This window comes from Argiope bruennichi, chromosome 3 (genome assembly GCF_947563725.1).
Source record: "Argiope bruennichi chromosome 3, qqArgBrue1.1, whole genome shotgun sequence".
Lineage (NCBI taxonomy): Eukaryota > Metazoa > Arthropoda > Arachnida > Araneae > Araneidae > Argiope > Argiope bruennichi.
In genome coordinates this window covers 50,697,344-50,721,094 of record NC_079153.1, presented here as the reverse complement: position 1 = coordinate 50,721,094, position 23,751 = coordinate 50,697,344, and positions in this window count along the sequence as shown.

Genomic DNA, 23,751 nt, shown 5'->3' with positions numbered 1-23,751 from the left:
GTGTAACAGGTCATTGCATTTTTTTAAAGATTACCAATGCAAAATTAAAATTACAGAAGTTTTTAGATGTTGAAATTGTTTCTATTTTTTATTTTCAAAGTTTTAAGGTTTTCATATCAGTAAAAATAAATAAATTAAGTATTGGGATCAGTTATATTCAATAAATTGAAATGTACATCGAGTTTTTAGATTCTTATTTAACAAAAATATATATAGACTGGCTTTGTTTTCCACTTTACGTATAAGCTAATGCTATACGCATGTGAACTACGTTTAAATGTAAGCCCTCGAAATTGTAATAGTTGTTGCCGATTAGATACGACAATGTAGTGAAAATAAATTTAGCTAATTTTATTCCTTATTATCTTCTCAATTGAAATGCAGTAAAAGCACTGATAATCTGTTCTCGTAGGACTCCTAAAGATTGGGAGATCTAACTTTCCCTATTCCACCCCTCGTTGTGTCACTGATTAGGCAGTTCAGATTGCGAGAAAATGCAAAAAATTGCAATTGAATTTCGACCTAATATCTAACCGATTCCTTCAGAGCCACGATTTTCCACTCTGTTGCAAGAAAAAGACATCAAACCCCTTCTTCGAAACTACTACTTTCCATTTCCGAAAACGAAACCTAACAAATTCGGATTCCCGGGGGGATGCCTAGAGCTTTCCTTCTCGTTTTACATCCTAGAAAAAGGCAATTACCTCCCCGTCGAACAAGAGATGGCAGGGATTAAAAAAATCCCACCGGAATCCACTCTCTTCCATCACCGAACTCTGGACAGTCCCCGGACCGGTGACTAATGGCACGGACAGAGCAGCAATTACGCAACCCACTAAGGTTTACGCTCTAGTCGTAATCGCCGACAACCCCCCTCTGCCCAAACAAACCCACGGGTTTCAGTTTCATTAACATCAATCCTGAAACTGATCCGCCGCGCTCGCTGCACCCCTTTACGGGATTCCTGGAGAGAGAGAATGAGTACTCCGTGCTTGATGAAGTGCAAGCCCCCATCAAATGACGTGTTTCGGGCACTAATCCGCCAAACCGAGGGAAAAAACGTGGACATTCACAAAAAAGAGCCAAGGGGCATTTAAAACGTTAAGAAAGACTTGTTGCTGTAATGTCTAAGTATATGGAGCTTGCAAGTCCCCCATATGGCATTTGGTTGGAAAGTTGGCTTCGGAAGTAATGGTTCGATAATTTTTCAGACTGACTTAAACTTGTTTTAATTAATAACGTCATTAATTATGAATGAAAAAAAATTAATCGAAAACTGCTATCTATCTAACTGGAATATGCATGAAGGAAATGCGGGCTTCTCATAGATTGACACTTGCGGGTAAATATGCGTCGACCAATTACATATTTAGCATTGGTGCAAAATATTTACTTAACTTTTTACTGTTCTCTTTTCATTATAAGTCAATCATATATCTCTTTATATGCATTTTTTAGCTGAAAGATATTTTTTTTTCTATTTTTAATTTTCTTCCTTTGCATTATCATTTAAAGACCCTAAAATATAACCTCTGATGAGGAATTATTTGAAAGCTGATATTTCACGTTTAATTATCAGCCATTGCTATCTTGTGATGTACTTCAGGATTTTAAATTACCAAATGAATGGAAATATGGAAGTGCTCCAAAAAAGAAAAGCACAAAGTATAATGCAAATACTAAATGAGATTAATGCAGAAATGTATACTATGGGAAATTTAGTACTCATTAAAGTAGACTTTTGAAATGAAATTTTGCTAATAAGTTTCCTGAAAGACGAGAAGAAACGACTTGATTATGATTCAGCTTGGCATAAAGTGGCTGCAATAAATATTATTTGATGGCTCTTAGCCATTATTTCTGATTTATAAATGAAAAGATAAGAGGTTAAAGATAAGCAAGCTCTGACCAAGCCAAAGGTCAAAGGGGTACTAGATGAAGTCACCACGAAACAAGCATTTCTGGCAAAGGAAAGAAATGACACTTGTCGATACTGTAATTCGAAAAGCTACATTCTTTTCTGGAAATAGTTAAACATACCAACAGAAATCAGGCGCTAACAATACAATAATAATAGTTATACAATAAAAGTTGAGAACAATAAAGTTATATAATACACAAAATAGTTTAACAAAAATAGAATAATGCAGTAAAGTTAAACAATTTCAATTGATAAAAGTAAAAGTTCATATATAAACATGAATTTTTTACAGCAGGATGTCGAATAAGAATTTCCACAATTTGTTGTTGCCAGTCAAAAGGGCCTGTCACTCTTCAAAATTATTGCATTAGAGCAGTCTTTTATTACATGATCCACAGTTTCTACTGAAATTCCGCTCTGACAAAGTATTTGCTTTTCAAAGAACTTATGTTGGTAAGTCCTAAATATACCATAGTCAGTATAAATTTCTTTTAAAAAAGAAGTCTCATTCTATGCGATTTAATTTAAGTTTGAAAAAGAATTTTTTTGTTTTGATATCTTTATTCGAATTTTTTCAACGAATCTGCTTTGCATCGACAATCTTTTTATATGTTCTCAGTATTATTAAAGAAAAAAGAAGTAATATAAAAAAAATAATTTAAAAGTCAATTCCTACTTTCGCAAGAATTGAGCTCGCATTCTTCACCTTCACGTGAAAAATACGGAAATCCTTGCATTTTCCGATTGAGCTACTGCCTGTTGATTTCAATTTTCATTACAAACTGTTAAAACTCTATTTAAAGTATTAAAAATAAGTTAAATTAATTAATGAATTAATATTTGAAAAAACTGTATTAACATCAAGTGTCATCCACTACAAGTTTTAAAAAATGTATTTGAACTTGAGTGGATGAATAAAAAGTATTTCACTAACTATTGAAAATTTGAACAAGATATGTATATATATATAGAGAGAGAGAGTATGAACTAATAGCAGGAATTGAAAAAAGAAATTTATTATGTGCTTTGTTGGAATTGGATGAACTATTGATATTTTATTAGAAAATATAACGAACACTTGATATTTTTCCACAAATATGCAATTAATTTAGTTATAAACATTGCATTATTTGACGGTTATAGTTTGTAATATATTTGATGACAATTCAATTCATAAAAATATATAGCCTTATATTTCCAAATTGGTTCGCAAGATGACAAAGCGAATTAAAACGGAAAGTGAATTAAATTGAATTGGTGCTAAATGTGAACAGAAAAGAGAAATGGAAACTGTTCTGTATATCGAAGATTTTAAACCATATTGACCTTCAAAAATTATTAAAAAGGATACTTATATTATATAAAAATGGATTATAAAAAGGATATAAAAGGGTAATTTTGTGAACGAAAGAAGAGAATTTGCACTAGCTTTTGCACTAGCAATAATAAAATAGGTGAAGCTCATGGCATCTTTCCATATTGTATCTACCTTCCCTCATTTCCTTTTTCCTCTCCTTCATAGTTCCTGATTTCTTTCATAGATTTATTATAAAGGAATGTAATCAAATATTGGCCTTCATTAATCAATCATAGACCCTTATCCATAGGACAGAATGGTAAATGATCCTGGATGTGAAAAATCATGTTTGGGGAAAGGGCGTGCTTTCGATAATGCCAATCAAGGTAAAAAGAATCTATGACCTTATAGAGACTCAAAGTTCTTTTATATCAAAATTGCACCGAATTATAAATAAAATAAAATTCTTTTTAGGATTGAGACATCTTTACTGAATCTTGTTCTGTTTTTTCTTTTATATTTATGAAGTAGAAGTTGTGAGAAATCATTTCATTACTGTTCGTTCTCGGAAACCTCCCGAGGTTTTGGGCATGCGTTAGGATGTGTTTATTTAGTCAAAATAGGGGTGGGAAAAAAGATGAAATGAGGACATGTTCATATTTAATAATAAAGTGAACTCATACTGTACACGGACTTAAGAGGATTAAAAATTGCAGATAACCTGTAATATTATCGAGAAAAGACACTTATTCACAATAAAATACTTCAGAACAATTTTTATTTACTGTAAGGGATTTGAACATTAAATAAATAAAGGAAGATTTATTTTCTTGAAATGTATTAATTCATTTTTTTACAAAATAATAAAAAAAAAATTATAGTAAAACGCTTCTTTTTTTAGTTTATTTCTTGACAACATTTTGAGATTAACAACAAAAGACAATCGCAGTCACATTTAATGATATTATGTAAAACATTCTTCATGTCACTCTTGAAAATTTTGTCACTTGAATTAGCTATAAAAGCAATCAATACGCAAGTTTGAGTTAAAATAAAGTGGTCTGATCAAAAACGATATTATACTTACATACACGTGGGGAAACATGAACGATAAAATATCTAATGGAGTGAAAATCAAAGCCAAAAAATGATGAATTCCAGAAATAAGCTCAATTTTCCGAGTTTCATCTCTTACCGATTTAGAATCCTCTGAAAGTGCTAGTCTCTGTGAAAAGAAATATATATATATATATATATATATATATATATATATATATATATATATATATATATATATATATATATATATATATATATATATATATATATATATATATATATATATATATCTTTCAATGTTGTTTCTTTTTTTTTAATTTCTCACTCATTAAATTAAAAAAGAGAAAAATAAATTGCATTTGTCAAAATATTTGATCTCAGGATTTTGGTCTTTTAAACACATCAGAATCCAAAATTCACGGAATTAAACTTGTGGAATTATACCTGCTTGTTGGTGAAAATAATAGCTCAAAAATATGAGTTAAACGGAAGAAATATGTTCTATCCTTACATAAAAAAGAATCCTACTGAATGTTGGACGAAATCCTTTCACGGGAAATCTGTCTATATGTCTGCCCGTGAGCATGTGACCACAACGATATAAAAACACAACGAGATACACCAGTAAAACTCGGCATTTTTTAGTAGACTTTGTAGATTTATATTTAATTTTCTAATAATTAACTAAGCTACCTGAATTGTCTAGTGATATATCTATGTGAACATGAAAATGATAATTTGAACATTCCAACAACATTGATGAGTGAAAGACTTGTCTTGAAGTTTAAATGCATATTTTTTATCTAATTTTGACAAAATCTTTCAACTGCTGTCTTGTCTATCGTATTTATTTACTGTCATGTCTATCGAATGATTATACTTATCTACTGCCATGTCTATCGAATGATTATACTTATCTACTGTCATTTCTATCGAATGATTATACTTATCTACTGTCATGTCTATCGAATGATTATGCTTATCTACTGTCATGTCTATCGAATGATTATACTTATCTACTGTCATGTCTATCGAATGATTATGCTTATCTACTGTCATGTCTATCGAATGATTATACTTATCTACTGTCATGTCTATCGAATGATTATAATCTTCTGCCATGTCTATCGAATGATTATGCTTATCTACTGTCATGTCTATCGAATGATTATACTTATCTACTGTCATGTCTATCGAATGATTATGTTTATCTACTGTCATGTCTATCGAATGATTATACTTATCTACTGTCATGTCTATCGAATGATTATGCTTATCTACTGTCATGTCTATCGAATGATTATACTTATCTACTGTCAAAATCTCATTTATCTATTGTCATATCTGTCAAATCCAAAACAAAAAAAGCAAAACAAGTGCAATCTGATATGTGATTGTAACACCAAAATTGTATATTTATATCAAATTTTACTTTATTGTGCAAAGCAGATTACTGTAACCACAGCCAACAAGTATGACACGTAATTCTTTCCTTAATAGTAATAATTCTCTTACATATAATTCTCTTAACTTAAGATCACTTTTTAAATTGAAAACGAATCAAAATATTACGTTTTCTATTTAACATCAGAGCATATGACTATTTAAAAATCCTTTTTACACACTTTAATTGTTAAAAATGAGTTGTAGGGTCCCAATTGAATTTCCAAGCATTTAAAAATATTATTATAATTTTCTTTTCAAAATTAGGATATTTTGACATTTTGTCACTAAACAAAATACTGGAAAGTTTATTCATCCATTCATTAATCAAGTAGGTTTCATAGAAAGCGATGTAATCTCATTTTTTGTTTTGTTTAAACAATTAGCAGTTATTACGATGTTTTGGAATAGATTACACTGTTTTAATAATGGATGTTGAAGTATTACTCATAACATCTTTTTATCAGTAGACTAACCAACATTTACTTAACACTAGAACATTTGCAAACATAGTACTGCCATATCCTACTAACGGTACATTTCCATAATCTGAGCTACTCTCAATTACCAGATGAAGGTAGATTAAAGCACCGCTTCCCAAAATCTCGATAGATCTGCAAACTCGATCTGATTATGTTTGTGAATACATCTTCGAATGATTTACTCGCAGCAACTGCTGATATTTTATATCCGGTACGAACTGACATATATGACAGCTGATATACTGATTAAGTAACTAAGATTTAGATGTTAAGTGAAGAGATTGGTTCTCAAATGAATTGATATGTTTACAATTTTAAGTGCAAGAGAATAAATGACTCATGATTTAAAAGCGAGGAAGCCAAAAATACAACTTTGGAAATGAAATTAAATTATTTCATAATTTATTAGTTAATACCACATTTTCTAATCTTTGTTTATATATTGTCTTTTTTATCCAATAAATCCATTGTCTTTTATCCAATCGAATAAATTTTAAATTAATTTCATTGTTTTATCGAATTTTTTATATTTTATGCGTAGTCTCGCCAAAATTTTATCGCATACTTTCTAACGAACTTGTCATATCAGAGAATGCTTTACATGGCATTGGCGTACAATAGTCACGAAATATTACCCTTTGGCGTGAATTTAGAATTTTTATTAAATTTATCATAGCATCCTTAAGGAGTTATTTGGTGATTAATCCCTGGCATGCAGTTAATAGTACCCGAAAATCGAATTTCTGTTTCAGACACATTTTTCTCAATCGATTGGAGCAAAGATTTGACGCAAATCTGCACATGTAATCACAAAATCTCATACCAAATTTGATATATTTAAGTCATTGTATATTTGAATTATTGCGTTTACATGGTTCTGAAAGTACAGACCGACAGACGGTCAGCGCATTGTTGGATTTGGCTCAAAATTCGATAGATGTCTACACTATAGATGTTAAATCTGTGCATCAAATTTTATCTATCTAGCTCTCTTCTTCTTGTAGTTATCGTCTTAACTTATATTCGAACAGCCGGACAGACGGTCTTCCTCTGAACAGATTTTACTCAAAACTTGATAGAAATCTGCTAACTTGATGTAAAGATTATATATTATATTTCATCCTTCCAGCACAAAGCATTTTTGAGTTGGACTGTCTATCTATGTTGTCTGTCTGTTGAGTCTGTCTATCTTTATCACAGATAGACAGACGGACACTCTCTAAAAATGTATTTTCCGAAATCAGGAAGTAAATCTAAAACGTGCATCTTAATCAAACACACCTAACCATCTAATCGAGGCCAATCAATAGACCTAACAAATTGATTTTTATGTTAAAAAAGATATCAACCTTTCAACAGATAATGCATAATGAAATTTTTAATTCAGAGGGAAATGCATTGAGCTCTAAAATATAGAGATATACCGAAATTGCGATGGGAATTTCTTAAGGATTTGAATAATTTTTTTCTGCATACTTCATTTTAAACAAAGCAAAAATATAAGGAAAATAAAGAGTCCATTAAAGGAATTATTGTTTACAAAAGTTCTAGATTGATTTTGCATGAATTCATGCCAGTCAGACGCACATAACCAGTTTCTAAACAGCATTCTAATCACTATCTTTTCCAATGATTATACGAACCCAAATCGTCTGCAAAGTAAGTTCCACAAACGAAACTTACTTTGAAGGTCGTAAAATAGAGGGAGGAAGGATTACTTTCATTAGGCCTCCAGTAATAACGAGCCGTATTTAACAGTAATAGGCCTAACTCATTTGGTGGACTGCCTGGGAAGTGATCCTGGACGCGAACAATCAGGACAGGGGAAAGAGTTTGCTTTCATTAATGTCAATCAAGAGAAAAAGGCCTGCATGGCCCTTTACAAAGGCCCATATCCTCGAGGGATCTGTAGGAGAACGGGGAGGGAGAAAAGATCATAGCGTTCTTAGCAGATGGTGTGTCCCATCTACTAGATTGCTTGAATCTTCGATCGGGCTGCTCGGCGAACAATGGGGCTTTTTTTTTTTTTTTTTTTTTTTTGTACTTGAAGTGGAACTTTTTAACTTGGCTGTTGAGTCAGATGCATTAAGGTGTGAGATAATATTTTAGAAAGGTCTCTTTTGTAACCGAGGAAAATCTTTTAATCGATGTCTCAGAAAAAAGAAGGGTTTGTTTTTTACTGTTTCCAAGTTAAAAAGGGAAGACAGATATCATCAAATATTGTTTGGGAATTTTTTAAGCATTCTAAAATCTTAGATGAAATTTTTGTTAAGTTTTAATTATTAGTTTAGTACTAAATAATTGAAGTTTTCTTTTTTTTTCTTTTTGTTAGAATATATTTTTGTTTCATTTGAGTACTATAGGATTTTGCTTCTGTGCAGGTTAGTTATGAAGATTATAAGTGCTCAAAATATTATATTGAATGAAGAATTGAAATAATTTAAGATAGTCTTGGTGACAACTGATAATTTTTAGCAAAATTAAATTTAAAAAAATGACACAAAGACATTTTTAATAACATTTAAAATTCTGAAGCCAACATATGTAGGAAATATGAAAGGTTACGTGAGTTTTAGAGAAAATATTAAAAAAGTATGTTTCTAATATTGAGTTTGAAATGTAACTACAATATTTTCCAGAAAATTTTTAATTAAACCTCGATATTTATATTTCGAAGACTTTCAAGAAATAATTGGTTCTGTGAGTGCTAGCATTAACTGTTTCGAACAACCTAATAGTGTTTCTTTTCTTCTTTTAAAATAATATTTGTTGACATTTGGAGGATCATAAAATTTTGTAGTAGATATCTGGTTTCAAGTGTAAGAATAATCCCATTTTTTACCTAATATGTTTCATTTGTAATTAGTATTAATGCAATATAAGCAATCCTATTAATTTGCATATTGTTATCTGTATTCCCCCCCCCCCCCCAAATATCAAGGCCATCGTCAAAAATATTTTTTTTCTTATATATATGGCAGCGCCAAATGTGTTGCACAGATTTTGTGTAAATTAACTTTTCTAAAAGCTCATTGCCTTTAAAGTCTGAACAATACAACAATATCCAAAAAAGTTACAAAAACATATTTTATTTGTTAAATTAATTTTTTTAAATTTTTAACTGTGCAAAATCTGTTTATATTTATTTTATTCTGTTTATATTTATTAGCAATCTGTTTATATTTATTAACCTCACTGAAAGTTCACTTTAACAATTCATTCTTAAAATCTATTTAGCATCATTTAGAAAGAAATGAGAAATCATTTTAAAAAATGGCAAATTTCAAACGAGTCAGCATCTAGGACTATTGAGCTGAGGGTATCTCTGGCAAAGCGATTAAAAAGTGTTATTAACTCAGCTGCCAAATAATTTCAATTGATATATAATTTAAAAATATTTCCTCATCATTCGAATTTCGGCTTCACTGTAACTTCTAATTCTACGAGGGTTTTATTTTCTCATGCTGAATTCAACATGCGCCGAACTTAAAATACTGTTTCAACTAAATTCATATTTTGAAACTATTCTTAATATTTTCATACCATCTCCCTGCTTTTTATCTCTCTATTCGGACCAAATCTATGCTTTATGATGGTTCGAATAAAAGAATCTTAATGATATCTAAACAGGGAATGTTTTCTTTGAACTCCATGACTGCTTCTCCTGTATCAAAAAAGATTTTCTATTACATGTACGTAAATTACATTACGTAAAAAATACAAGTTCTACGATTCAAAAAATATTAAGGCTACTTTGTGCATTTATTTTAAATTATTAAAGTTCTTATAAACTAAATTAAAGTATAATTAATTAATTATTCATAATACATTAGTCGTCTTTAGCAACTGGTTTTTCGCACCAGTAACTGATTGTGCTTAATTTCTCTTAAATCGCTCGTGTATTAGAGATTTAATGTCTCCCCAAATTGTATTATTATTAAAACTCAACGAATTACTTATTAGCCTTCAATTTTACACCTTATTTTAATAACTTTCCTCTTTATATTTATTATGCATATGAATCTTCATAATAGAATCAAATACATTGACATAGAAATGACATTCTAAATATAAGTGTGAGAGTAATCTGTTTTAAATTGCCTGTTGTTTTATACAGTTATGTAATTTCACTTTGATTTCTAATGCAAACTGCGATGATTATAATTTTTTAAAAAATTTCATCTATGGAAAATCTTGCTATTAAATCCTTGATAAAGCAATGAAAACGATTTTATTGCAACAATGAAATTATTGTTAAAAATTAGCAGAAAGATATTTTTAAAAAATCGTCAAAATTTTGAAAAAATTTTTTAAGCTAAATTAATTAATTAAATATCAATAAAAGGACGTTTTTTTAAAATTTTAAAATGGTAAAAAAGTCAATTTTAAGCAATCATATTTTCATATGTAATCACCAAATAAATGGCAAAATTTTGTTTAATTTTTATTATATTAAGTTTTTAACTTAAAATTCTAATTAATATTCGAAAAATCGCTTCTAGTTACATATTTCCACATATGAAATTATGTTCATACATATCCGGTAGCTTTAAGTTGAATGATATTCCCTATATAGCTCTAAAATCTTATTTTCTTTTATTATTCGTAGAAAATGATATATTGATTCTTCATTTAACTAGAAATGTTAGATTTCCTTTAACATATTCTGTAAAATAAAAAATATATATATTGTTTTTTTTTAATTTATTATTTAATCAATCACAACAATTAAACATTTCCATTTATCAGCAAAATTATTGACTGATAATAATGGTTAATTTTTCAAGTATTTAATCATTTTAATAATTTATATATTAAAAAGTTATTAAAAACATACATTTTCACAAATTTACTAAGATAAAAAAAAACCAGGTTAAAAATTCTTAACATAGTGGTTAAGAGAAAAATAAATTGAAATCTAAAATTAAATTGTTTAACTTTTAAAAAAGAAGCCTCAAAATGTGCAATTCTTAGGACTGCAAAATGTCTAAATACGCCATTGAGCATAAGATATTGTCATGAGATGTCCTATGACTCCGGAGGTATGTTTGTCTTGTAACGGTTACGTGGTATGAAATTGCACCATTTTTTTAAAAACTAATTAAGATGAAACTGCATTGACAAAAAATTTGTGAAAAATCTTTTTAACTTTGAAACTGAATTTATCAAACATTTGGAAAGTTGTTCGATTTTCTCCATTAATATGAAACATATACTTCATTATATAAGAAATGATTTAGGCTAAGTTCCAGCACGCTTTTGATTTCAAGTCAAACTTCAGGACACTTGAGATGACTGAATTTTATGCACATTTATCAGGTCAGTTTTGTAAACGCTTGGAAAGTTGCTTATGAAATTATTTTCTCGTTTAGAAGTATTTATCTGAACAAATTATTATTCAAGCACTTGAAAAATAAATGCGTAATTGACTTCCATCTTGGGGTAGTTTTGAAGGGTTATAGGACCTTTGAAATTTACAGTTTTAGATGTTTTTATTTTATATCAAAGCTTAGATCATTCTAAATATTTTAAGATATTTCATAAATATATACATTTATTCGTTTACATAAAAAAAGTTCAAAACATAAAAGTCACGGTTGATGCTCAAGTCTGCTGTTCTACAGTTCCAGTTTTCAAATATCGTTTGCTATCGGCAAATGAACTTGGCTCTAGTTTGTTCTTATTTCATTTATTTAATGCACTTATTTAATGCGTTGGGAGCAGAATGCCAACAATTAAACAGTGGTTTTTAAGTTGTTTACTTTCTAAACGTCATATTCTGGATGTGAGTTGAAATCTATTCATGTTTTTGAAAATGTGGTAAGTGAATTTTTCCGATGTTTAATGACTGTTTAATTTAATAAAATGAATACAAAGATTAAAGATATTGCAATAGCAACACATGAAGTCCGTAGATAAAAAGAAAGTCTTCAAACGTTTGGAAGGAAAAATTGTATTGAGGCAAAAACATAATATATGCTTCTGATGCCGTTTGAAGATTATCGTCATGCATAAAGAAATTTAGTAAGTGTAATCTCTTGCTTTAGTTACTTATATTTTAAAATTATATTTTTTAAAGAATATATTGTAAAATTCTAAAAATATTGTTCATTATTTCACTAAATAAGCTTTGTATTGATCAAATATAACAAAAAAAGCACTCAAATTGAAAGCATTATGTAGTATGACTTTAATTTAGAGCTATTTCTTATCTAAAACTTTCAAGAAAAAGTGACATATTTCAGCAATATATATTTATCATAGAATAAGATTTTCAGACTGTGTTTTCAAATATGATTTTTTATATTAGTTTTTACTTGATCTAATTATATTTTTTGAAATTTTGCGCAGAAGCAAAATAAATGTTGAACAACTCATTCAGACTTGGTATGATCAAACATTTAGTTTGCTTAAATTTATTATACTAATTTTAAAATTCATACCTATTAAGGATCATGTCTAATGCGATTATGCTAAAGAAAATCGATTAATTAATCAAAATATTCATTATATGATAAATAATCGCACTTTTCTTTTTGTTTTGTTTTGCATTGTTCCGTTTTTAAAAATCCTCAAACAATTACTCCGATCAATATATTCTTGGAACAATGAAATACATTAATAGAGATGACATTTCTTTTCTGAAGAAGCTATTTTTGGTAAAAAAAGAGATGTGTTTTTTCAGAGTGTGTTCAAAAAGCTTTTTCTGCTAAAACTTTTTTTATTTTGTTCTTGTTAGCTTTTCAGTTTTACGTATCTTTTACAAAGAAAATTTTCTTTTATTTACTTAATATTTTACGTAATATTAATTCACTTTCAGCTATTAAATTTTTTAAAACTATTTCTCTTTTTCTACTATTTGATGAAAACTGGTGGAATTTTTCAGCCTCAAAGCTTTTGAACTGTGAAATTACACTTCAATTGTGTTCCAAAAAATTACGTAACATGCTTGCATTATGAAATAATCGGAATGATTTTATTAAAAAGGACCCTTTTTTCTAATCGCTATTTTTTTATCCGGTTGTTTTTTCCTCAGTCACATTGCTCAGTCAAATTATTCGTTACGGACGCTGATAATTTTTTTCCTTAAAATACAACTTTTTATTGTATGTTTGGAATTTTTGTCTGCAGTTTCTTTTTAAATTGCAAATTATGGCGATGTTTTTTTAAAAAAAAAGCATATTGTAAGATTTTCTTTTTTCTTTTGGAGTAATTTCTATGGTAATGAGAAGTAAACAAGAATACTCTAAAAAATGTTGGTCACCAAGAAAAGAAAATACTTATATTTTTTATTAGAAATGAAAATCAGTTGATTTAAAAATAACAATAAGGAAAAAAAACTAAAATAAAAAGATATTAAAGATTTAAGGAATTCGTTCAAAAATATTTCCCATTTTTGATGATATTTTGCTCTTTTTTTTCCCTTGATTTTAGTAGCTTGCAGATGGGAATTTATGAAATTTTAAATATGAAAAATGTCTTTTTCTGTTATATTATTTTTAGAATAATTATTAATATGGAAATGAATTATGAAATATAAGAAACGGTATTGAGTTTTGATTGAGCTAAAATCAGCATTTCAAATGATCTAGTGTAATCCAAACTCATACGCAAAACTTACTCTGTAGATGACATTCTGTTCCACTATGCAAAATGTCACATTCATTTTAAGAAATAATGGAGGGTATTATTTCATTTATGTAAACAAACATATTACTTAACATCTGTGCATATACTTTTCTCCAAGGAACTGTTTAATAAAATTCATTTTGGACTTTTAATTGAATGTCATTCTCTCCTACTTTGAAATTTTTTACTGAATCTATCGTGTAATCTTTGGTGCTTTTTTTGTATGTGTTTGTGGCGGAGTATTTGTACAAGTTTTTGGATTTTGTGTACAGGCCTTTTGGAGGCTTTTGTGTACTGACTCCTTTTGACTTTCGTGTACTGGTTAATACACAATTACACGAAAATCGAATTTTTATAGTGGGTGCTGTCGTGGCTGGTTCGTGAGTGCTTTCAATAAATAGGCAAATAGAAAACTTAACAGATTTATTTTAGATTCGTTCGAGTTACTCTGCTCAGTAACTCCTTCTCCTCCAAGAGCCAACACCCGAATGGCATCACTCTTTGAATTACACTCGCGCTAGTGGTCTAGCGCCATCTATGAACGTTTATTTCCTAACGCTTCAAAATCCAATCACTACAGGTGCCTTTTATCCTGACAGGCTAAAATCAAAATTTGATATAGAATTCGATTTTTGATATAGATATTCGATATAGAATTCGAATTATTCGATATACAATTCCATATAGAATATATCCATTTATTTATGTCTTCGTTTTTTAATTATTGTGTTTACATGCATTTGAAAGTACCGACTGACAGACAGTAAACCTTCGATATATTTGGTTCAAAATTTGATAAGAATCTACATTTTAGATGCTAAGCCTGTGTGCCAAATTTTATTTATCTAGCTTCTTAAATTTTGTAGTTATCCATTTATTGTAGTTATGTCCATTTGTATGTGTGCAGCCGGACAGACAGACTTCCTTTGAATGGGCTTCATTCAAAATTCAATAGAAATTTATAAATATGATGTAAAATCTATATACATAATTTTATCCATCTAACTGATAGCACTTTCGAATTATCGTGTTTACAGACAGATAGACAAACATAAGTGTGTGCTTCGGAGTCGGGGAGTATTAAAGCATGGAGATTAGGTCAAAATCTCGTGGTTTAATTTTTTAAGAATTTCAATATATTATCTTTCTACTTTTCGTATGCGAACAAAATAGAAAGTAGGACCAGAGCAAAAAAGAATATCAGTCAAACTTACAGCAGTTAACATGTTATGACGCATTATATCATTATCTTTTGATCACAGGCCTCTGGTTATTAATCGCCAAAAAAAAAATCAGATATCTCCAATTGGTTTAAATGTTTGGGTAGGTAATAGGCAAAATTGTCTTCATTCTTAACGTTTTAAACAATTTCGATGAAAATTTTACGCATATCTACAAATCAAATGATAAAGTCAAATTCCAATTTTCATGTATTCAACCTATTGCATTTTTCTGTTGTGTAATTTCTTACAAATGGATGGATAGACATTCAATTTTACTCTTAAAAGCATTAACCTAAATCTGAAGGAAATCTATATTTCTGGTGTAAAATACGTGTAATACCAAATTCGATTAATCAATTTTTTTTTCTGCGTTATTGTGCTTTCAGTGAGACATACATAATTCTAAATATGTGTTTATCATAGAGTGATTTTTAATTTGCAGATTTTCTTTAACTGAGGGGGGGGGGAGTTAACGATTGCTGCACTTTATTCTTTTTATACATCTTATATATGCAAATAAGTACTTACAATATAAGATTACAAATCCATATATAAAAGATTTCAAAGGTATCAAATATTAAATATTTACTTGTCATTATTAATAAGATAATTAAACTTTTATACGAAATATTTTCGAGAAAAATACTGTATATATTAAAAACAAAAATTTTGTAATCTATCCGAAATGACGTATTATTTTATGCAGCAACATCAAATAAAAATTTCTGCTTAACAAAATGTTTATCCTTATTGATAAAAACACCGTCCCCCCCCCAAAATAATTCAGGCTTAACCTGTGATAAGTCGCCATTTATAGTTCCATTAACTATTACTAGCTCCCTCATTGCATGCCAATATGTTACATAAAAAAATATTTATCCGCCAAACGATATAAAAACAAAACTAAAAGCTGTTTTAACAAAACTAAGTTAAAAAAAAAATCTTGTTTCTTAAGAAAACAGATTGACTTTGTTTTTACATGCTGTTCTTCCAAGATGTTGTTTTTGACGGTGTTATGCGTTTCTTTGGCGATTTTTATGGTTCCAAGGTGCGTAATTTTCTCCTTTTCTCACTTTTATGAGCTAGTCATTAAGCCTTTTTATCTCGAACTTCATATTAAGATAATTCGTAGGCAACCGTGAATCGTATTAACCTAATCATGCGTTACCAGCTCAAATGATTTATTAAAAGCTTAACTACTATGAACATGGAATTGCCTAAAAAAATGTGACATGTTTAAGCTGTTAAAAAGAACCATGTACTACAATATTAATAAACGATAAAATGAGAGATAAAAATAAATAAGATAGAAAAATCTAAAAATTACGTTCCCGTTTTTTTGTGTGGCTATAATGATGAATAAAAAAATGGTGACTTAAAATAATGTTTTGTGTTTACAGTAAATATTTGAATATTAGATATTTGTGCAAAAATAAATTTTTCAGGGGATTTAAGCTTTTTAAAAATTTGATTCGAAGTTGTAGTTTTTAAGTTCTATTCTTAGCAAGTGATAAAATGTAAAGTCTCATAGAAATGATTTAATTTCGTTTCATTAGAAGAGCATTGTGAAGTTATTTCAGCGCCATTATTATTTTTGTGTTTTATGAACAGCTGAATTAATTAAAGTTTGATTTATAACTTGTTATTTTAAGTAGATATTATTTTTTTCTTCTTTGTTGCAAGTAGTTATTTCATAACTATTGTTTGCCAATCACACAAGTAATGACTAAATGACTTCTACCATTTTAAACTATTTTATATTTTCTACTTGGATAATAAATTGCCTTTCCCCCAAATTTTAACGAATTGTGTTCATTTTTTCTCACTTAAAGTGTGTCAAACATGCAGTGGCAATAATTTTCTTAGATGCACTTTTGTAATGAATTACCTACCTTCGGCGACCATCTATGCATCTTATCATTTATTACATCAAAAGAAAGTACTATTTTAAATTTGATTTGCATGAACATAGAATATTACGATTCATTAAATATCCTCAAAATGTGACAAAATTAATTGGCTAATGAGGGATGTATCAAGCTTTTATTTTAGATATCTCTAGATAATGGAAAGTGGAATTGAGTGGAGGCAAATCTAAGCGTCTTGAGCTTTAATCTCTATATTTACCTATAATAAGGATGAATACGTGTATTAATATTTTACAATATGTACGTTTCAGCTACCTAGAGCTATCAAAATTGGCGCATATATTTATACTTAGGTGAGCGTGTCTGCAAGATTCAGTGAAATTTGGACATTTTTTTTGAAATAATTTCCAAAAAAAAAATATTACAGCATAAATTTTTGCATCATTTTAATATTCAAAAAATGATATTTTGAATGACACCAATTATTTGACCACAAATTTTATTTTTCAATTTCATTCATTTTTAAATATTATATTTTATGCTTATTTTACAATAATGTATTTCATTGGGTGAAGTGAAACTGGAGTTGTTTTCATTTTTCTACTAATACTTCATCGTGACATTTTTTCTGCTATTGTTGATCAAGGTGTAAAGATTTGTCTTATTTTTCCAAGTTGAATAGCATTTAATTTAAGGCATGTTTTAGCAAAAATTTTGAAAATTTGTTGCACTTGCAACAACTTCAGAATCAAATAGACCCAATTTTTAAACACTGTTTTTCTTTTTGGTGGCATAATTGGATGCATAAAGCTACAGACAGAAAATTAAGAAAATGTACACCTTGTAATACAATATAAACTTTTGGAGTGGTATAAGCTATATGTATATCAAAATTTGATTTTTGGAAATATTTTGCTAATGAAAAACATGATATTTAATTGAAATACTTAATAAACCATTGATCCCGGCCAACCAACTAGTCGCTTAAGATGGTTAGTATGAAATAAAATTTTGTGAAATCGGTACTTTAAGTGCAAAACTGGATTTATTATTATTATTATTATTTTAAATAAAATTATGCCATTTCTTTTAACAATTATTATTTTATATAAATATACATTGTACATATTTTTCACAAAGTGATTAAATTTTGAAACTAATAATTTCCTCTATTTTCCCCTCCTATTTAATTGATTTTTTTTATTCACCTTCAGATAAACATATTTGATCGTCTGGTAATCTGATTGATAATGTCTTAACATTTTCAGATATATAGTTAGTCATTTCAATGATGATTTAATGCTTTAATAGAATTATCTTCGAAGCTAGATTCCATGATACATGAAACGACTCCATGTTGTATGTTAATAATAGAGCGACGATACCACCTTCATAAATGTTGCATGAGTTACGCTAGTAGCCATAAACGTAACAGAGCTTTCTAGTATGTACTTAGTCCAGATCAAACTGCTGTAGGAATTAGCAACTTGGCACTGAATATGCTTCTATTGTGGAAATAGCCTACTAAACTCTATAGTTAGAATTAATTTTTAATTATTTCTATGTTATAATAATTATTATATTTAGTTCATATTATACTTATTTTAATAATATTTCGATAGTAGATTGAAAGCTACTTATGTGTGTGTACAAAAAATATTTTGCTTCCATCGTGGAAATAGCCTATTAAATTCTATGCTTAGAATTAATTTTGTGTTATAATAATAATTATATTTATTTCATATTATTCTTTTTAAAATAATATTTCGATAGTAGATTAAAATTTATTGATGTGTGTGTGTACGAAAAATATTTTGCTTCCATTGTGGAAATAGCCTATTAAAATCTATGCTTAGAATTAATTTTAATTATTTTTATGTTGTAATACTTATTATATTTAGTTCATATTATACTTATCTTAATAATATTTGATAATAGATTGAAAGCTATTGATGTGTGCATGAAAAATATTTTGCTTCCGTTGTTGAAACAGCCAATTAAACTCTATGGTTAGAATTAGTTTTAATTATTTTTATGTCATAATAATTGTTATCATGTGAGAACATGATATTGTTTTGGCTTGAGGTTTTTGAAGCGATTTGAAGGCAATAAAATGTTGAAGCCTCAAAATGCGTATGCAACAAATTGGCGATTTATCCCTTTTTTATTTTGGAGTCGGCTTTCACAGTATAGCTTTTGAAATATCTATCGTCTGCTAATGTAGTTTTCAAGATCAATCATTTATAATAAGATACACGATTCTTAATGAATTCATCGAGAATAAAGTTCTTTGCATCCATTAAATTTCCTTATTGATTCCTTAAGAGTATTTTCAAAAAAAGTTATAGTCAAATCTCGTTTAACATGCAAAACAAAATGCAAAAATTTTACTCACTCAATGAGTGATGTTTCGCAAAACAAGTGGAGAGGGGACATTGCGATGTCACTTGCTGGATTGACTTGCATCAGTCTAAATTGAATGCTTGTTTGAAGATAAACCTTATATCCACAAGGAAAAAGTTTTGGGTAGACAGCGTTGTCGAGTGAGATTTCGCGGGATTTTAGCAAGTATCTGTGGATTGCTGAGGCTGCTTTCTTCCCAAGATTAGGGAGCTAGAGATGAATAGCAACGACATCAACGAGCTGGTGGAAGAACATAACCAAACTATCGAAAAATTCACAGAGCTGCATTCTATATAGCAATTAAAAGTTATGAAGGAGATTTCATTAGAAATGAAGGAAATAATAAACTCAATAGAGTAATCTTCCAATGAAATAAGAAGTACGGGAAATTATTGTTTCTTACGTTAACAAATTCATTTAACGGTAATGCTGTGTCTAATTTCGTCAAATTTTGAAACTTGGCTATAGGTAAACGTCGTAAGACAACTTTCTCCTAAATAATAATAATAATAACATTATTATAAAGTTGTTTCAATTTTTTTTGGGGGGGGGGCATGGGGAGCAATTTTTTGTTTTACATGGATTCCTATGGAAAAAATTGTTTCACATTACGAATGAGATTTAGAATAGAATTGTGCTTGTTAAGGTTAGTTAAAAGATTACAGTTAAAGATATCCGCAATCTTTAACAGTAAGGAAACGTGCCTAAAGGAACGAGAAGAGAATACAACTGACATATTAGAAAGGCTAATAATGCATACGTCGATGATAAGAAATTGTTATAAATCAATAAGATTCAACAACAAGATTCGAAAATCGTCTTGAGTGTCTGTTTCTTTTTGCTTTTATTCAATGATTCTTTAAAGACGCTCCCTAAAGAATATTTTATCCTGCTCAACAACACTGAGGTTTCCAACACATTTACGGTCAATTATTTTCAAGGCATGAAATTTATTCATATCACTATTAAAATGCTTAAGAATGGAAATATATTTTCATTCTTTTTATAAATACTTTCTTGAAAAATTATAAAATAAAGTGATCTCCAGGTAACGAGGTTTCCCAAGCATGCGCATTGTAAAAAAAATCTATTCCTGCACAACTTTGAAATTCCTTTTACTGAAAAATTCATTGACTTTAATCAAAATAAATTGGTTTTTCTGTACCATTTTCATTCGCTGAGACTTCATTTCATGATGGGTTGGATAATCAACATTCTACTGTACCTCTTTTTTGTTAATGGACATTTTACATTTCTTACTGATACTGTAATAAGTGAATCTTATACGTGAAGTAGAAAGTAGAATATTTTTTTTCAACTTGTAGTTGTTAAAATATTGTTTAAAATGTCACTTTAGGTACATAGAAAATCAGTAGCAATTTAATTTTTAAAATAAAGGAACTATACTTGGAAAAATAATTGAAGTAGGTTTGGTGCTAATATTGATTTATAAAGTCATCCTTCTTTCAAGTAATCAGAATTAGTATTGTCAATACAAATTACTTCGTAGAATAATGACCCATTGTCTGAAAATGAAGAGTAAATCTAGCATTCTTCTTGTTATCAACATTAACCAATCATTGAAGACCAACACTCAACTCCTGATGTCCCATCTTCGTGGCCAAGGAGATAGTCAAGTTATTTAGCCGAAAATAAAATGAACCGTAAGTATCAGGAAACTACAATTATACTTTATAACACGCAGATGGAAAGCAAAGTTTTACTGTTTAGAATAAAACTATATAATGTACTTCATATACACAATTTTTTTTTATTTAGTGTTCTCAAGTTGTATTGGCTAACAAAACCACTCAGCAAGACATTTTTTCCCAGAATTCCATAATTTTATTCTCAGCTTTCTCTCATTTCAATCGTTTTAGAAATTTCACATTGCAATTTGTTTTATTTGTATTATATTCACTATTTGGTTTATTTATCCCAAATTCTTTCTATTCAACTTTACCACTTTTCAAACATTTCTCTTAAAATCAAAAGCTAGACTTTTCTACAAACGAAACACACTTCCTACTTTGCTATGAATGCATCAATGCCCATTTCTTTTGCATCATTTATTAAAGACTACGACTAGTTTCGAACAAAAATACATACAAAAAACAACATTTACTTAAATAAAACCTGAAACAAAGGACGCACCCACATTTACACAGAGTTTACAAACCAATAAACGAAACCAGAATTAAAGCCACAAAACTTGAAAAGAGACTAAGCAGTAAAAAAAAAGTTTACCAAAAGCCGAAATCAATACCACTCTCGAAACAAAACAGGGCCCCTATGACAAAGAAGCTGTTCTTAAATGAACGACGCCAATTTAAAAATGTCTTTCAAGGCTTGGGAGAAAAAGATAAATCTTTGACAAAGAGATACCTCTGAGGGATTTTAAGCTTCGCTGGTTTTGAATGTTTGTTCGCTTGGCATAAAATCGAGCTAGAACAACAGTTCCATTTGATTCAATTCCGATTGCTTCGATGTCTTGAGAATGTTGTAGTTGTTCTTCTTCCCCGCCAGCATTTGGGCCAAGAGGACCAGAACAAAAACAATATTAGTTTAAAGGAATAATAAAAATTAGATCATACTCAAAGTTTTAAGTAAATTTACTATTTTTAAGGGTCTGATGTGGGCTACCACAAAATTGCGTCCAGTAGTTGCTGAGATGGCTTCTAAAATTTATAAATTATTCTTATATGTTCCAAAATCTAATTTTATCATCTGAAAGTTATTAAATTGTTTAAAAAAGGGAAATAGTCCATTTAAAGATTGTTAGTTAATCGAATTGCTGCATTCATTCTTCCACGTCAGCATTTGAGCCAAAAAGAATCCATACCAAAACCGATATTTGTTTCAGGAAATAATAAAAAGTAGATTATATGCGAGGTTTTAAGAAAATTTTCTACTTTTAAAGATTTGGTGGGGGCTACCGCAAAATTGTGTTGAGTGGTTGCTGATATGAATTCTGTCGTGTATAAACTCTTCTGATATATCACTAATTTTATATTTTACTGGATATTAAGTAACATGTATTGGAAATATTTTATTATTATTAACATGTTATCAAGTAGTTAATACTTCGTTGACCGGGAAAGTCATATGATGTGTTTTGATAACCGCACGTTGTTGACTGGGAACATCTCTGACGTTCTTTTGATAAGGTATATGTTGTTGACCGGGAACGTCATATGACGTCCTTCCATAACCATAAGTTGTTGACATAACATAACGCCATCCTGTGCCCCCGGTGCCTATAACACTAAGTTATCTAACCAGTTGGATGAGCACAAGATGGAAAGGGAAAAAAAAAAAGAAAGAAAGAAGATAAAAAGAAAGAGACGACAGACCATCCAGGGTTCTCCAGAGAGAATCACATTGGTGTCAAATCCTACATGACTATATTCAATTTTTTGGTGATGTAATAACTGGATAGAGGGGAAAAGAATACTTAAACAAATGATGACTTTGAGTTGAAGTTACAGGGAAATGAGATTACTAACTGAAAAATTGATAAATTACATTGAGAATATCTGTATGACATATATTAGCATATAAGTAATCACTAAAGAGTCAGAAATCTGTGGCGTCCGTCTGAATCCTGTGGTTTTGATTTCCTTCGCGAGAACTGCACTTTTGAGGGACTTTTGAAGTTATAATTTCGGCTGATTTTGACATGTGGCATTTTGGTCTCAGCTAATGTGTAGTCTTGAATAGGTCTTGGTATTTGTGAATATGGTTTACTATGGAGTGGATCTTGCCACGTGAAAGGGTATTCGATGCAACTCTCCTGTACCATTCTTCTTCGAGACTTGTTTCTGGCTTTCTCATGTGCCATGACAGAGTCAGTAGGCATTCGGTGGCATAGTGAATTGGGGATCCTATCTCCCCAAAATGTCGCATGGCATCCTTCGATAACCATGCATTGTTGAACGGAAACGCCATATAACGTCCTTCGATAACCGTACGTTGTTTAATGGGAACTGTATTTGACGCCCTTCGATAAGCGAATGTAATTGATCAACCTTTTGAAAAAATTGCCAGCCACACGCGTTAGTTTTTACAGAGAAAAAAAAACAATGCACTAATAAGTATAATTCAATCAATGACTGTGTTAGTTAATCGAATGACTCGATGACATCACACTGTATCATTACAGTCTTTCATAATTAAGATGAATTCTCTCTTGATTATCAAAGGATAACTAAAAAAAAATTGACATTTCTCGCTAAAAACCAAGTAAATGATATTTAATAGCTATAAAAATATATCTTCCATTCTTATTACGGAGAACATTTGTTTCATTTGATTTTTAGATTTTTAATATTATAATTTAAAAAATACATATGGAACAGCTCTTAAGAGAACTCAGAGAATAAAAATACAAATGCAAAGAGGTGAAATAGTTTATCCTTGAAATCGT